Below are 17150 nucleotides of genomic sequence, written 5' to 3' on the forward strand. Positions count from 1 at the left end.
GACAAAACTTCAAAAGATAAAATTTAACAGACAAAACTTAACACGGATAAAAAAATTTAAAAAATTAAAATTTCAAATTCAGTCGATGCTACAATGGTTGCGTGTGAAAAAAGTTTCACACATCTAGCATACGACAAGCCCCATCTTCTTATAATTCAAGTCTGTTTATTGTTAGCTCAAAAAATGAAAACTGATGTCGCAAATTTATTTCCGCTTCAAACCAAGAAGGTTGAACAAAGCGGACTTGAATTATAAGAAGATGGGGCTTGTCGTACGCTAGATGTGTGAAACTTTTTTCACACGCAACCATTGCAAAGGGGTGAGTTACCAAAAGCTGTGTAAATAAAATTTGATGATGAAACAGTAGTTACAAAAACGAAAGTTCAAGGCGGTTGTGTTCTAATTTGTTTCCTTTTTTTATTAACGTTAATATTAATATTAGTTAAATAAAAGTTTTTTTAAAAAATAATTTTTTATATGTAATCAAATATATTTTTGTAATTTTTTTTCGTTTTTTTTGTATTTTTTTTATTACATTTAATAATTATTAACAGTTTCATAAATGTTTTTCGCCCGCGCCCACATTGAGAATGTGGGCAATAAATGACTATAAATAAAGTTCTTCACGACGCAGCAATCAAATGAAAAAACAGTCGGATTCATTTTTTTACATTTCATACTGACTTTGTAATCGTTTTTCAGTCTATAAAATCTGTCTACAAAAGATAATATTGTAATCGCCTACAGCTTGTAGAGCAGAAAAATTTTCCTTAAATCAATCTTTTAGTTTTTGATACACAGTTGTTTTATTTGAAGGATCATGAACAGTACTCATTAAATCTCTACCTTTTCTATCTTTACACCTGTATACTGCGATGCCACTGGAACATCACTAAATGAAAATTCAGCCCGGCTCATGGTCTTGTCATTTGGAAGAAAAGGCCTACCCTCTTTGGTAGGATTTATTGCCCCACAAGCAAATATATGTAGATTCTAATTTTTTAAATAATGGAATTGAACAGAAAAAATTATCCACGTATGAAGTTTAAGGAACTTTTTAAATACTACTCTTTATCCAAGGCCTATCTGGCCTATCTCCATCCAGAGATCTGAATAGGGGACTAGTTTACCTCCAGAATATTTTACCGAGGAAGCCGCCTCCATCATTGTTATACAAAAATGCAGAGAGCTACATTTTCTTGGAAAAAGAAGCAGCTGTAGTTTTCCATTGCTTTCAGCTGTGCAGTACTCAAGAGGATTGAATGTAGTTGAAATGACCAAAGTCATCCTGACCTACACCCTAAAAACTACTTAAAGAGCTCTTTCAGGAATCATTCCTTAGTCTGGCTCTCAATAGATACCTCTCCGATACGGTTGCACCTTCGGTCTAGCTACTCTGTATCACTGAGCACTCAAGCCCCCTCACCATCGACAAGGTCTCATGATTCATAGAGGGAGATACAACGTCTCAGGTTACCTAAACATCTCTTACTTAATTCAATTGAATTTTTGAAACTACAAAGTTTTGTTGAAAGGATTTATAAATATAATCATTCGATTGAACTTAATAAACATCTAAGTTAAATGCTTTAAAGAAATTAAATCACCATGTGTGCTTTGCTTTTATTAGTTCAATCGGTTTACAACCTCACCCCATAGGGGAAGACAACCACCTTGTGACGATCCAGATCGCCACACCACCCCCTCCCTCCATTCCAAGCCCTGATTGGCTTTACCAGAGAGGTCATCTTTGTCTGATTTTGATCCTGCCTGATCTTGATTGCGCCTGATCTTGACCCCACCACCCTGCTTATTTTGACCCCACATGATTTTAAACTTACCGCCCCACTAGATCTTGACCCTGCCTGATCTTTAACCTCGTCAACCTGCTTATTTTGACCCCAGACTGACCTTGACCCCGACTGACCCTTCCTGATCTTGACCCCGCGCCTAATCTTAACCTATACAATCTCGCCACCCTGTCTGACCCTGGCTGATCTTGACCCCGACCTAATCTTAACTTCTTCCACCCCGCTCATTTTGAACCCCCCCTTCTTTTAACCTCGCCATCCCACTGATCTAACCTGCCTATCTAGCCTTGCCATCCCGCTTTATCTTGACTCCACCATATTTTGCTGTAAGGTAGTGATGCAGTTGAATCTGATGATCGAATTCTGAAAAAAGAATAATAAAAACTATATATATATATATATATATATATATATATATATATATATATATATATACACGAGACACACATACATATAATATATTGTAACATTTAAGCTCTATGATTGGCAATGTTATATTAAATAAAGTTAGCTATCAAATAAGACATTAGAGAAGATAGTTTTTATTTTTGGAACGATTAGAAAGTTCTAGTAAGTTTTGTTTTACTATGTATTTGAATATCAATATTATTTTGGTAAGGTTTAGTTTAGCATACTTTTGAAAAAAATACTGCAATAGGAAAAAGAGCAAAATCTGGTTAAAAATTAAAGTGACTGACCTTGACCCTGATTGACCCTTCCTGATCTTGACCCCGCGCCTAATCTTATCCTATACACCCCGCCTGATCTAACCTCGCCATCCTGTCTGATCTTGACCCTGACCTAATCTTAACCTCTTCCACCCCACTTATTTTGACCCCCTTATTTTAACCTCGCCATCCCCCTGATCTAACCTTGCCATCCCGCTTGATTTCAACTCCACCATATTTTGCTGTAAGGTAGTGATGCAGTTGAATCTGATCAAATTCTGAAAAAAGAATAATAAAAACTATATATAATATATATACATACACAAGACACACATAAGACACACGCACACACAGAGTGTGTGTGTATGTGAGAGCATACACACAAACCACTTTCGACTAGCTAACTTTAGATACATTAAGATTGCAGTTGTGGAATCCTGAACTAATGATGATGTTATCAACAATATATAGTAGATGTTATAATAAAATACATTAAATAAACTATGAGTATTAATTGCAGAAGCCGAGGGTATATTTTCCTTTATTAACTGCATGGTGAAAGAGCAATTAAGGTAATGCAAAAAACATGTATTAAATAAATAACAAACACAGCAACTGATGCAGAACCCAAGGATATATTTCCATGATGAATATGTGTTTGTTATTTAATTTACATATCTCTTAATTCCACACTTCTATTTCTAATAATTTATAAACAGCTTAAAAGTTTTCATATACTTGTCATTCTCTACATTTTTATAACTTCTTTGCTTTAAAAAAAAATTTACTTATAATATTTAGCTTATTGTTACCATATTAATCTAAACATTGTAGCGTCTTACCTTTAAATATGAATTTGCTGCCGATTTACATTCGTTTACATATCCATTTTCATACCCATTTCCATTTTCACAAAAATCATAAACCTCTCTTGAGTTGCAACCACAATCTCCACTCTTAAAATAAAACAAAAAAGAATTATATAAAATAAAATTATAAGAAATTTTATAATTGTAATTTTTTTATTTTATTTTATATTTTTATAATTATTTCATAATATAATATTCATATTTCATAATATCTTAAGTTTAACTGTTCGTGTGTATGAATTATTTGCAAGGTCCAAAAATTATAGATTTTGGAGTAGAGTAATATGGTTTACAGATGAAAATGCTGTCATGCATGCCTACAAATTGTGGATGTCTCTCTGCCGGTTATCTAGGGATGGACTCAAAGAGGTATGGTTATTGGTACTTTTAGTTAACTTGCAACCAAGAACAATATCCAGGATCACTCAGTAAATTCAAAGTCAATTCTACAGGGATTCTATTCGCCAACTAAGAAAGGTTGTCTCAAAAACTTGTCCATTGGAAAAGTAGATCAGGAATCCTAACTGAATCAAGGGAATATGGCAGGGCATAAAAAAACTTATATTTATATCCTCCAGTACTTATGTATATATATATTAATGTATATGAGCAGTCCATTTACTTTGCAGAGTAGGACAAATAACATTATACTGAAAGTATAAAAAGGTTGAAGTCTAAATAAGCCTAAAGATGGAAAGTCTAAATGTAAGGAATTACAAAATGTGTAAAAATAAAAAAAATTTGTTTTTCTGTCACGCAGAAAACTTTCTGAATGCTTCTCATAGAGATCATTTCATTAAAAAAAAAATTTAATTATGTATAAAATAATACATAAGGTAAGAATACGGCTTACTTGACAATAATTAACCAAGTATCTACCATAATCAAATCCTAGTGTAAACAAAATTAAACTTCTTACATTTTTAACACATTTAATAATTGTTTAAAGTACCTGTAGTAACATCATTACAATTATCAGAAAAAAGTTTTTAACAATTACTGAATCTTTATGCTTAACAAAAGAGCCAGGAAGTTTTCTTTGATTTTATTAATAGTAGTAGAATACAACAACATAACTGAGGAACCTTCATAATGTGCAATGCTGGAGCTAATGTGAGCCAGCAAAGTGAGGAGAGTTTTCTCCCTGACCCTGGATGTCAGGATGTCCCAATTGCAAAAATTCTCTTAATTCCACACATCTATTTCTATTAATTTATAAACAGCTTAAAAGTTTTCATATACTTGCCTAATATTTAGCTTATTGTTACCATATTAATGTAAACATTGTGGCGTCTTACTTTAAATATGAATTTGCTGCTGATTTACATTCGTTTGCATTTCCATTTTCACACAAATCATAAATGTCTCTCGAGTTGCAACCACAATCTCCACTCTTAAAATAAAACAAAAAAGAATTATATAAGATAATATTATACGATAATTTTATAATTGTAATTTTTTTATTTTATTTTATATTTTTATAATTATTTCATAATATAATATTCATATTTCATAATATCTTAAGTTTAACTGTTCATGTGTATGGATTTTTTTCAAGGTTCAGAATATTATAAATTTTGGAGTAGAGTAATATGGTTTACAGATGAAAATGCTGTCATGCATGCCTACAAATTGTGGATATCTGATGAGCTTCTCTCTGTCAGTTACCTAGGGATGCACTCAAAGAGGTATGGTTACTGGTACTTTTTGTAATTTGCAACCATGAACAATATCCAGGATTGCTCAGTAAACTCAAAGTCAATTCTACGGGATTTCTATTCGCCAACTAAGGAAGCTTGTCTCAAAAATTCTTAGAACTTAATAACCTTTCTTAGAACTTATGACACATAACCTTTCTGACACATTTATGGTATCAGTGACGGTAACAAACTTTCTTTTCTGAATGAAAGTTAAAATTATATTCTGAACGGATAACTTTGGGTAAGTCCAGTAACTAGAATATATAACCCAGGTTTAGTGACAATAGTCTAATAACCATGAAACAAATTTTCATAAAATGTGAGCCCCTGCACTCAGTGAATAATCTATTATAACCTACCAGAAGTCATACATATCTTATTCCTGAACTATTATAATGCATGAAATTACTCTTCCCTTCTTAATCAGTATCATGTTTTATTGCTTTTTCTGAAATAGAAATTTTTCTGTCATATTTCCTATCATACATTACTCTTTTAAGTTGTATATCACATTGAGGGGTAATAACCCAGAACCAGGTCATTATAAATATCCCATTTTCCAGAGAAAAAAATTTCTTCTTTCTATATTTGCTGCAGACACGCAATCAAATCAACTATTACAACAGTTCACAAGATATTTTATTGAAAATATTTGTAACAAAACTAATACATACGGATCACAAATTGCTGCCAAAGACCCAAAAAATCATGTATAATACACGCTTTAAAGAACTGACAGTAGTTGTACTACTAGTACTACATATACTGGTCTTTTCTTTCCTACTGGAACGATAAAGGATAAACAACTTTCAAGACTATTACAAGATGCATCACTTATTTAATTGGTAATGTTTTTCCGGTTTATGAATCTCTATTGATTAATTATAATTATGGTATGTCTACAATTCATAAAAAAGGATACAATGTCACACATCATCTTCATAAAGTAATGCTTTAAACAATCATCTTTAAAGTAATGCATGAACAATAAAATGCTCGAGACTTACTGTTTTACTAAAGAACTTACTTCTACGGGGTGATGGTTTTATGGTGATTATGTATGCAAGTGCAGTAGAATATAGAAAAAACAAAAAAGATAACTACAGGATGACAATGTATTCTCTCATGGAACCACAGGCTAAAATTTAAGATTAATAATTGCGATGGAAAAAATTATAGATAGGTTACAGAACCTACCTGCAGTGAAGTTCAAAATGTAAGAAGACTAAACCACAACATAATATGCTAATGGAATAATGACTAATAAATATAAAGTTGTAAGAAAAGTTAATCATATATACTCCAAAATAAAATTATATATACTCAAAAATGGTATGGTCATTTTTTTACTTAAGTGTCATAAAAAACAACATACATCACTTCTAAGTGTGAACTACAGACTTTATGAAAGGTGTGGATTGTGGAGATCAGTTATTTTCTTACTATCTAAAGGAACATAAAACACTTAATGTTAAGTAAAAAATGTTCCTTCACGTTCATCAGATTGTGCTGGTCAATAGCCAGTTACTTTATAAAAATACAAAAGAAATTTCACTATGATTTTTAGCTGGTTGCTGAATCGCTTCTTCCATTCGATAGTAATAGCAAGAGTCAATAACCTAACACACCACACTGCAGCACAGAGGACACTGCACTATAAAACCCAAAGAACATGATTAAATAAAAAAATAAAAATAAAGCAATGCAGGAAATTCTTTAATAAACAACAAAAGGCTTTTTATTATTTATATAAAACCTGTAAAAACAAACCAGGGTTGTGCTCTGGTAAATATTTCAACAGCTGAGCCATTTTAGCTCTATGTCTATCTCGGCAATTATATTATTTTACTCAAGGGTACAAGCTAATAAACCTTATTTTTTTGCCTTTTTTGTCTGATGTTTTCCTTGCAATCTTTAAAATGGATGACTTGATTTTTATGAAATTATGTCGATACCAATTAATTTGAATTGATCAAGGAAGAGTACGGCTGGCTATCTAGGGACCTGTATTTCAAAATTATTATCAAGAATAGAATCATTTCTTTAACATTATTAGTAGGAATCATTTTCTACTGATGTACATATTTTCATATTCTCCCTCCTTAATTTTCTTCTCAATTAGTATTCTGTTGTAGCATAGCAATCACAAGCAACACTTTTCCGGGTGTTTTTTTAGCTTAAAATTCATAAAAGGAATGGAAAATGTGAATTAGGGTATTATTAATCTTTTTAATACAAATGTTACGAGAGACTTACACATCCACGTGAATTTACAAATCCATTTTCATTTCTGTTTTCGGAATAAGAGTTTTTTCCAACACATACTTGAGAACTTTGTCGAGTATGCGGTGGAAAAAAAAGTCCTCCATTTTGGTAAGAGTTACTGCCATTCTAAAATGAAATCAAAGACTATTACACAACATATCAGTTAATGGTAAAAAAAAATATAATGATAAAATTAATACTATTACTACTTTAAAAGAAATAGTAGAACTACACTCTTTGAACAGCAAGTTATCTCTGATAACTTTGATAAAAACATAAACAAAAAAAAATGAGTGAATGAAGTTAATAAATAAAAATGATTACACCAATTAAATCATTACTCAGCTGTGTTTAGTAATTATTTTACTTTTCCATAAAACTAACAGTTTTATTGTGACATGAAAACTACATCCAGTGTTTCACTACACAAAGTTACTAAATAAATACAACTATAGCCACTGATACTTTATCATTTCTAGAGCTTTTGCTTTAAAAATATTTTAAGGTTTATAAAAATCTCCCAAAATTTTTCTAAGACAATATCAATAAAAATATGTAGCAATATTATTAAATTTTTTTTTTCAGTTATGTTGCTTATATAACTTGAAGCACACTTGCAAGTTCCATATATTCTTTAGTTATCTGGGATCAGATGTATCCCTGTCTGGGATCAGTCGAATGATATTTTCCCCAACTGCTGGATTGGTCAGCATGGACCCAATAAAAGAGCTTGTTTTCAGTGGTCTCCAAGACGTGCAGACCTCCACCCATTTGATTTTTTTCTTTGGGGTTTTAATAAGGATGTTGTATATGTGCCTCTGCTACCTAATAAACCCATCCAATTTAGTTTTTTTGAAATATTCAATGTGAGCACTTTTTATCACATGGCCCATATACTACCGATAGAAGAGTTTGTTCCATACTTTAATCAGCATGTCTGGAGTAATAGAAACTACATCTGCTTCAACCTGAGTTCCAAGTCGGATGGGTTTATTAGGTAGCAGAGGCACATATACAAGATCCTTATCACTTCAGACACGCTGATTAAAGTATGGAACAAACTCTCCTATCAGTAGTAATATGTGGGCTGCATGATAAAACGTGCTCACATTGAATACTTACAAAAAACTTAAAGAGTTACTCTTTCATTTTACCTGTGATTTATTATTGTAAGTTAAGATTAGATATATTAAGTAGCTTTAAAACCCTGTTAATCTTTTTTCCACTCTGTATTACAGCCAGCATCCTAAAATTTTAGTGTAAGTAGGCTCTTATACATTTTCTAATCTGTACTGACTTTAAACTTGCTTATGTTATATTGCCAGTCCTAATATCCTTTTACTCAAAATGTATTGTTTGAAATTACTGTACTAAAATATTCCTCTTCTTCATTTTAATAAATTTAGTGGAGACAAAAGAAATTCGTAGTGATATTTTGAATATAACTTAGATAAAATTTTTTAAGTCTTACATTTGCAAATGAACTTCCAAATTTATTTCCAGTTTTCACTTCAACTCCACAAACTAAACAATATTTTTTTGCAGACAAACAGTCATTTCCATTCTGAAAATGAAACAGAACAAAAAATTTGTATTGTATAAAAAATTTATTTAAAATTAATTATTAGACTAAAATAAAGTGGTTAAATTAATATTCACATATTTGTAACCCAGTTATACTGATACTATAATATGAAATTCTATTTGGCCATTCAGTAATCAGTATTAATACTAACTATTTGGAATGAATGTTAAATTAGAAAAATAAAATGAATGCCATTACATCCACTATGTATCACATTAATAAATTTTATACTTCATTAACAGATAAATATAATTAAATAACAACTATAATTCTTAATAGTAATATTATAACAATTCATATAATTAACATTAACAGGTTATAAAGTATTTTTGTTGTAAAATAATCCATTAACTTAAAATGAAATTGTTAGAGAATACTACACAATGTATGTAGAATAAATTTACTTTAAGTTGGAGGACTAAATATATTAAAAATGACAATATCAGAAAACAGCAATCTTTCTTGAGCGTGTTAACAGCAAATTTTACTTTTTCTTACTAATGATTCCTGCAATAGATTAATTTTTTCAACCGCATCCATTTCTTTTTTGAAGTGGAAAGAAACAAATAGCAATATTATCAAAGCCAATACATCACATTCAAAAGCTACTTGTCATTAGATCACATCAGTATGTTCCTAAAGAGAAAAAATTTATTTATTTAATATTTTCTTGTGTTGTGCACTTTGTCAAAGTTATCTTATTGTAAAGACGTAGTTGCACAGAGCTGTCCAGTTACAGGAGAATAGGGATTGTTTGTGTGTAAAGCACTTGAACCATATGCAAATGAATTCATTTTAGCACATCGTCCATTCATGCAATGCTTTGAACAAGGCCCTTGTGATTGTTGCCGAGTTTTCAAAGGTAACCATCTATCGCTTGAACAAGTTAGCTCACATGGTACTTTAGGACTGTGTGAGCAAACTTGTTCAAACTTGTTATTGACAGCTAGTGCACATCCACAATTTTTCACCGGTTCATTTACAACTTCAGGAGCATAACTGCAGTCCATGCACTCCGTTACTGATGGATTTGGAAGACATGAGCAAGGTTGTGATGATGGTTGCTGTTGAGACACCATTAACGAAGAATGACATGAATTCTGTTGTGATTTTTGCAATTTTATCGTATTCTGCTGCACCTGAAATACAGAATTTGCTACAGAAAGAGGTTTTGATAAGGTTTCTCTGGCTGATAGCTGGAAAAGTAAAATATACTTCTGTAAAATAATCTTGTCAAAAAAATTAAATTTAATTAAAAAAATTAATTCTTCTAGTTGTAAAAGTACAATAATGCTGTTGACTTCTATCAAACTTGAATTTAATTCGGTTATAAAATTTAATATTTTATCAAAATCTGCTGAAATCCAGCAAGTATAAATTATATGATTCCATGTACTTGTTGCCCATAAGAAAAGTAGATCAGCAATACTAGCTGAATCAACTACACATAGCATTTCTGACCTTCTGTTTATATGAACTTTCTTCTTTACTTTCACCATTTACTTTTTTCTTCATATTTAGCTGAAAGTTTGTTTCATTCTTTGTAAATCCTTCAGTACTTCTGTAATCTGTATTTGTGTGTGTGCCACACACACAAATACAGGATATATATATATGTCTGAAGTATGAGTTATGAAGAATGTAAACAAACTTACAGGACATGTTGCAACAATTTCTACTAGTAAAAATAAAGAAGAAAGCTCATACAAACAGAGGATCAGAAATGCTTTATAGTTGAGCATCGGCTTGCGAATAATTTCCCCTGATTTGGCTTCTTCAGTAAAATTAAATCGGTCTGCAATTCTTGGTACCCTAATTATGGAATCAATTTGGTGGATTTAAATAAATTCCAATCTGAAAAATTGAAAAAAAAAATAAGCTCCAAAGTTGTATTTTTAGTAATTTTCATAAAATTTCAGGTTAAATATAAAAGATTGGAGTCAAAAAACACTTATGTTTAGTGTAAAATAACCCTTTCAAATGGGTGATAAAGACACATTCAGCTTTAAAACAAGACTTGTAGAGAATTTGATTTTGAGTATATTATATGAATGAAGTCCACAGAAACTATAACCCAATCTTTTGTCTTTTACCCCAGAGCGCTTTTACATGTGCTATATTTGACGCCCATAAATTACTACCATTTCTCAAACCTGAAAAATTTGAATGCCGGTCATCGATTCAATTCAAAGATGAGGTGAAAGAGTCATCTTTGAAAAGCCTCTCTTTTTTAGCTAATGAATAAAAAGAATATGTTAAGCGTCAAACTTTTATAAATGGTCATCTTTTATTATCATATAAATCTGATTTTGGAAACGGTTAACAAAATCCCATTTAGTTAAGTTGCTTTCCCCATGATAGTAATGGTTGGTGCTCATAAAACAGCAAGTTTCTCTCATCAACAGACCGAAGTTTTATTTGCAGAGCAAATTTGATATTTGATATGAATTGCAATTTACATTCAATGAAGAAAGCAGTTGAAAATTTCAATTTTCATTATTTCAAATAAACCTGACTTCGGTTTGTTGTTTAACTATTTACAGGTTATGCATTTTCATCGAACCAGATGTATGGGAAATTTAATCATTTGATGTCATCAAAGATTTTTCAATTTAGATTATGTACAGCAAACATGAGGTTGATGGTTACATTTGATTTTCCTCCTCTTTGATTTACCTCTTTTAGTACCCCACATTTCATACATCTCTATCCTTTTCCGTACAGTTTTACCTGTTCATGTGTTTTACTGCTATAAGTATTACAATCTACATTAATTTTTTCAACATTTGCTTCTAATTCTAAAATCTGTATTTGATAGCAGATTTTTTTTATCTATCTTCCTTTTTAAGTCTACATTAAGGAATGAATTCTTTGCAATTTTACCTCCTAAATTACAAAAACACTTCCATTTCTGTTAATAGAATATTCTCCCGTCTAAATATTTAATTCCTTATTAACTTTCTGCAGTCACCACAGTTTTATAAATTAAATATATAACAAAATAGAATTCATTCTTTTTTCTTAATTTCATTTACGGTAGTTAAATATTATTTTATATATTATGTGATTTAATCAATAACTCAAAAATAAAACGACATAGAAATATAATTATACAACATACTAAATGTTTAAGCTACAGTATAACTTAACTTATAAGGCTATCACTATCAGAAAATAATTTATCTGGATAAATATATTTCTAAACCCATCCTCAGAATTTAATAAAAACGACGATTAAAGAAAATCTTTTCCGATCAGGTCACTTCCCAAATTTTAAGCAAACAACATTTATGTACAAACATATTCATAGAGTATACAAATAAACTTGGTGTAATAGTAAATATATACATATGTATATTATATTTTAATAATAATAATAATATATACATATACTACACAAATTAAGAGGTAAAAATATTTTTAAAATTCTCATAGGAAATCAATATTCCTCTGATCACCAGTAGTTTTCCTTTTTCAATTATGTTAATAACCCTGCTTCTATTACATTTACCTAATCGTGAGCTCTAAACAATGATACTTTATGCATATTCAAATTTTTTTTCGTAATACAGTTACGAATGATGATATTTTGGTTTGAAAAATTACAAGAATCAATAAATATAAACTGACTTCTGCTTCCACAGCTCACATACGAACATGTGTTGTTGATGAAAGAAGTTAAAAATAGAGTTGGTGGAAGGGGATGGACATTCCCCTCGCCTACGCATCTATGTCTCTCTGGTTAGCAATACCTATCCCAGGAAAAGATCAAAATGTCATAGCACAAGACACTACCATTAAATTTCTCACAAATTAGAGCATAAAAACCTGTAAAATCTTGACTAGACTGCATATGCATTTTGGGGATAAGACATTATCATATACCCAAGTCTATAACCGGACCAGGAAATAAGTCAAATAGCCAGATGTAGAAAAAGAGTCACAATATTTAAGACAAGTGTATTAGATGGCAACATTCTTGATCAATCTGTGACCTCACTGAAGACAATCAGCACCTTATGGTTGATGAAATTTTTTTGGAAATGGCTACCAGTCAAAAAAGTACCCGTTCTATTACTACAAAGCATGTAGGGTCTGCAGACTTTGCAAGGTGGGTTTCAAGATTTTCGACCCAAAATCACAAACAGGCCTGACAGAAAATTTGCTAAAGGCCCTTGAATCGATTTTGACAAAGGGAAATAAGTTATTGCAGAATGAAAATTTTTATAATCATGAAATTATGTAAACTACAAATCAAATTCATTACTTCTTTAAGTACTGACGATTTGAACTGAAACAGAAGAAATAAAAAAAAAAATGTTATTCATTGTGATGTCATGCATCACAGATATATCTGAATTTGGTATTCCAGCAAGTGGAAAATAAGAAAACCATTCCTTTGTCCAGGTTTTCTTATTTGGGGAATGCTTATAAGATCAAACTAACAGGCTGAAGTAACTACAAGTAAAACCAGGCTTTAAATCCTTCTTAACAACATATATGTTGTAAATTTGTATTGCAGTAAAGTCATACACTAACAGTAAATAAAAGTGATCTTCAAAAGAGTTAGCATCCATTTTTGATCTGCTGAGAAAGTTCTGTAAAATTCTTCTAAAACAAATAGTGAGAGGTTATATGATTCCTCCTGAATCAGTCTAGGTTCAAATTTTCATTCGAAAGTGAAAAAAAAATTAAAATTACTCCAACCTTGTTATTTTATGTCTAAGAAAAGATGTTTTCAGAAATTCATTTTACATATAAAAAATTTCAATTGTGATACATGTAAGCAACAAGTGCAACAGGGATCAGTCAGAGTTACTATGTCTGAAAGTAATGATGTTCTCAGATATAGTTATTGCAGAATAATAATGTCCCTCATTATTGCCAACAGTTAACAGAATGATGGCTTTAATTTTCACTTTTTCTAATAAACCTATCAGAAAATGTTTCTTGTTTTTGAGAATGGCTGTGTTAATTTTTTGAAATACAATATTAACACTCAGAGTACAAAGCTCGGGTCCACATGATCCCAGAAATCACAATTATTATTTTTTTCAATTATTCATTTTCAAAAGTTTTTAACCTTTTAGGTATTTTACAATTAAACATTAAGAACAGGATTCAATCACAATTGGCAAAAAGTATGTCATATTTTTTGTAATAAACAGTTTGAAGAGAAAGATTTCTTACCTGGGTCACGAAGGATCCAGGTCAGTAAAGTTTCTTTCTTTTACCTGTTTAGCCTCCCGGAATTATCATTCAGGTATTACTTCAGAGGATGATATGTATGAGTGTGTAAATCAAGTGTAGTCTTGTACAGTCTCAGTTCGACGACCATTCCTGAGATGTGTGGTTAATTGAAACCCAACCATTGAAGAAAACCGTTATCCACGATCTAGTATTCAAATCCGTATAAAAGTAACTGCCTTTACTAGGACTTGAACGCTAGAACTCTCAACTTTCATATCAGCTGATTTGGGAAGACACATTTTCACTACTAGATCAACCAGGGGGGTTAGTTAACCTATAGAAATCTAGGTTCTTCTAGGATAATAGGCAAATAAATTTGATTTTAGGTTATGAAGTTACCTAACTTAGTTTGTTTTTAGGTTATCGGTTAACAGTTACTAGTGAGCATTTGTAGTGTCAACAGTACCTAATCTAAAATGAGTGAATTCAAAATATTTTGAAATATACAAGACAAAGTAATAACTACAATACGAAGTAATTTACAATACAAAGTATACTTTAACAAAGTAGCAATTCGGAAGTGATTAACATCGTTCGAAGTACCTTAAAGATTTAGGAATAAAACTATTAGAAGCAGCAATAAACCAAAGAGCCAAAGAAATTAAAAACACTGGAGGCAAAAATTACAGAAATCACATAATTCAAGCGATTGAAATGACAGGAAGAGAAATAACAATGAAAAATCTTCACTTCCTTGTACGCCTATTAAATTACATTACACTTAATGAAAAGTACATAAAATTTTAATTCATTAAAAACTTATATTTTTTCTTTTTTTTGTTGTTATTGAATCATTATTCATCGTAAAGATTTTTTTTAGTGGTTAATAAATAAATATATGTAAATTAAAAAAAAAGTTAAAAATAAAAGGAGATGAAGTCTGATTCAAACCGATGTGCCTTCCCTAAGATCCAATATTTCATTAATTAAAATTTTATTTGGCTATAACTATAGGACCAGTGAAAAGTACCACTTATAACATATTGTTGAAAAGCTCTGAATGAGGGCTTATTACTGCAGTTGAGAAAAAGACCAAAATCCAATTTTTTTTGGATTTGGGCTTTTTTTGACACTTTTGGTTCTGTCGATTGCAATCAAAAGGGGAGGTGTGCACAACTAGATGTTACAGCAGTCCCAAATCAAACATTTCACCATCCTACGGCTAATCATTTTTGAGTTATGCGAGATGTATATGTAAGTATGTACAGATGCCATACCAAAACTAGTCAAAGTGGATTTAGGGATGGTCAAAATGGATATTTCTGTTAAAATCTGGAAACCGAAATTTTGTCACCATCATAATACTTTACCTTGTACAAGGAAGTAATAAAAAAACAATGGATTGTGGATCACACAAATTTTCAATTTACTTGAAAATGAATTCCAAAAAATGGATTTACTACCAATAGGCAAAATAAAAATATCTTGAACTATAACTTCAAAATAAAACAAATTAAAACCCACAAAAACTGATAATAATATACCTATTGAAAAACTTATTCTTGTACAAGCGAAGTGCAAGACACAACCATAGAAAATGCCAGTAGCCATTTAGAACAATGAAATGCTGCCTATCCTTTGTTAAATACTAAGTACACATTGAAATTAATTATATTTTATCAGAATTTATACATAATGCTTAGTATAAGACTTGGAAGCCAGGTTTGAACAACACATACAGACCTTAGATTTAGACCTCCTACTTATCACGTTTCGCTCATTGTAATTAAAGAGGAGGGTAATTAAGGTTATTCATTTCATCTCAGGTGATGAACTGAAGAATGCAATGAGGTTGTGGATCAAGGAAAGCCTACCAGAATCCTTCATTGACAGAATGAAAAAACTGGTTCACCGGTCAGATGAAATGTGTTTCTGTAAATTGTGACTTCATGGAAAAAAAATCTAATTTTTTGAAGCAAAATAAAATGTACTATTATGCCATATTTGATTTATTTGCAATTTATGAGCGACTGTGTATTACATCTCTCATATCACCTAATTTCAATTTTATATATAGTTGTATCCACAACTCTATCAAATCATTGATGATAAGATTATATACAAAATTGATTTTTCATAATTATTAATTTAGGAATAAAATACTGCATGAATAGATTTACATATTTTCTCAATAATATAATATTATACAAATTATTATGACTAGATCATAGATAATAATTATTTTTATAATTCAAATAATATAATATTATACAAATATATACTAATTTAATACACTGTTTAAACATGATTACAATGTATAATATATACCCTTAGAAATAATCTAAGCTAGTATACATAATGCTACAATTTTAAATTTAGATACTTAAATAAATTTTTTCTTACTTTGTCTGGAAGAAATATCTCTAAGAGTAATTTTCTCCATGATTATCCAAGAAATTTGTATTTGTTAATGAAATTTGTGTAGTAAATTATAAAATTTTTAAATATACGTATGACTGTGTCAATGTCTAAATTATGAATGAATACAATAAAATCTAAAATTTTGTTGTCTAGCAACAGTTCAATAATCTCATTTAATTATGTTTTATTATTTTTCAGAAACATTTTTATAACGTAAATAATGCAGCATCTTTTGCGACCAAACATCCGTTTCTTCACTCCTACTAAATCATTTTCTCTCTCATTTCGGAAGTCTTGGACATCATCTGTATGGTCTCTAGTTTAACACCTTTTCTCCTACTTTAATATACCGGCACATTCTACGATATGAATGTTTTTGGATTTCATTTTCTCCATATCAATTTCAAACTTATTAATTAGGTTATAAATATGTCAAACATCCATTTCCTTTACCCTCTACCTATCATACTGATTCCTACAACTCCTTTAAGTATATGTTTTCATTTTGTTATAGATGTATTTTGGTTAAGTGTATTTGTAGCTAACGAGTAGCACTCTTGACATTTTAAATTCAGTATTTTAATTCTTCTTTACTCTTTCCTGTGTTAGAAATTGTGTAATTCTGACATCGATTAACACAT

The 17150-nt window shown here is 30.4% G+C and overlaps 1 long non-coding RNA gene across 1 annotated transcript; it reads right to left on the minus strand.

Moving 5' to 3' along the window:
* Window positions 1-2547: 2547 nt before the first annotated feature.
* Window positions 2548-4734, minus strand: LOC142321104 (uncharacterized). Its single transcript, XR_012755582.1, has 3 exons — window positions 4647-4734; window positions 3322-3435; window positions 2548-2757 (listed from the first exon to the last, which is right to left on the minus strand). It is a non-coding gene; the product is annotated as an uncharacterized LOC142321104 (long non-coding RNA).
* Between the last annotated feature and the right edge of the window lie 12416 nt (window positions 4735-17150).

This window comes from Lycorma delicatula, chromosome 3 (assembly GCF_047948215.1).
Source record: "Lycorma delicatula isolate Av1 chromosome 3, ASM4794821v1, whole genome shotgun sequence".
Taxonomy (NCBI): Eukaryota; Metazoa; Arthropoda; class Insecta; order Hemiptera; family Fulgoridae; genus Lycorma; species Lycorma delicatula.